This window comes from Limulus polyphemus, unplaced genomic scaffold (assembly GCF_000517525.1).
Source record: "Limulus polyphemus unplaced genomic scaffold, Limulus_polyphemus-2.1.2 Scaffold34, whole genome shotgun sequence".
NCBI classification, from domain to species: domain Eukaryota; kingdom Metazoa; phylum Arthropoda; class Merostomata; order Xiphosura; family Limulidae; genus Limulus; species Limulus polyphemus.
In genome coordinates this window covers 1,447,582-1,448,324 of record NW_013665644.1, presented here as the reverse complement: position 1 = coordinate 1,448,324, position 743 = coordinate 1,447,582, and the positions used below count along the sequence as shown (strand labels likewise).

Below are 743 nucleotides of genomic sequence, written 5' to 3'. Positions count from 1 at the left end.
TTATACAGAATACTACATCATCCTTGTCATACAGTTCGTTGGTTTGTTTATACAGAATACTACATCATCCTTTTCATACAGTTCGTTTGTTTGTTTATACAGAATACTACATCATCCTTGTCATACAGTTCGTTGGTTTGTTTTATACAGAATACTACATCTTTCTTATACAGTTCTTTGGTTTGCTGATATATTTAGCAAATTCATAGAAAGCTTTTTATTTTTCACATCAATAAAACTTTGAAACATTTATAAAACTAATTAATTATTGAATGATAAGAAACATTAACAATTATAAATAAATGGTTTGGTAATACTTGGTGGGCTTTAACACAACCACAAATGCTATAAACATTTCTAATTATCAAATGTTGAGCTCCTATGATGAAACAACGTCGTATAGGTGGACAAATGTGTAAAATTTAAGTATATATATATATATTTTTTTAAATCGCATGAAAAACTTACGCTATTGCCATAAATTGCTAAAGCAACAACACCTGTTATTAACTATGAACCTTGTTCACGTTGTGTTGATGTTATAGATGAGTATAAACCTCTCCTCAATAGCAGCTCAAAATTGTTTAGAAATTATTTCGTCTTTAGTATTTTCGTTAGATAAACAGTACGTGTTCTTGCTAATCTTAAAACTAATTATTGTAGTTAACTTTGTTTTCATTAAGATTATTATTACTTTTATAAGGCCTGAATTAACTTAAAACATCCAACTTCGTGTATTATAC

The 743-nt window shown here is 27.7% G+C and overlaps 1 long non-coding RNA gene across 1 annotated transcript in view; it reads right to left on the bottom strand.

Annotated features, from left to right (window-relative positions):
* Positions 1 to 102: 102 nt before the first annotated feature.
* The window catches only part of LOC111086096, a 16,652-nt gene continuing 16,011 nt past the window's right edge, over positions 103 to 743 (bottom strand). Inside the window, exon 3 of the long non-coding RNA XR_002610853.1 lies at positions 103 to 185. This is a non-coding gene — a long non-coding RNA (uncharacterized LOC111086096). The remainder of the gene's footprint in view (positions 186 to 743) is intronic.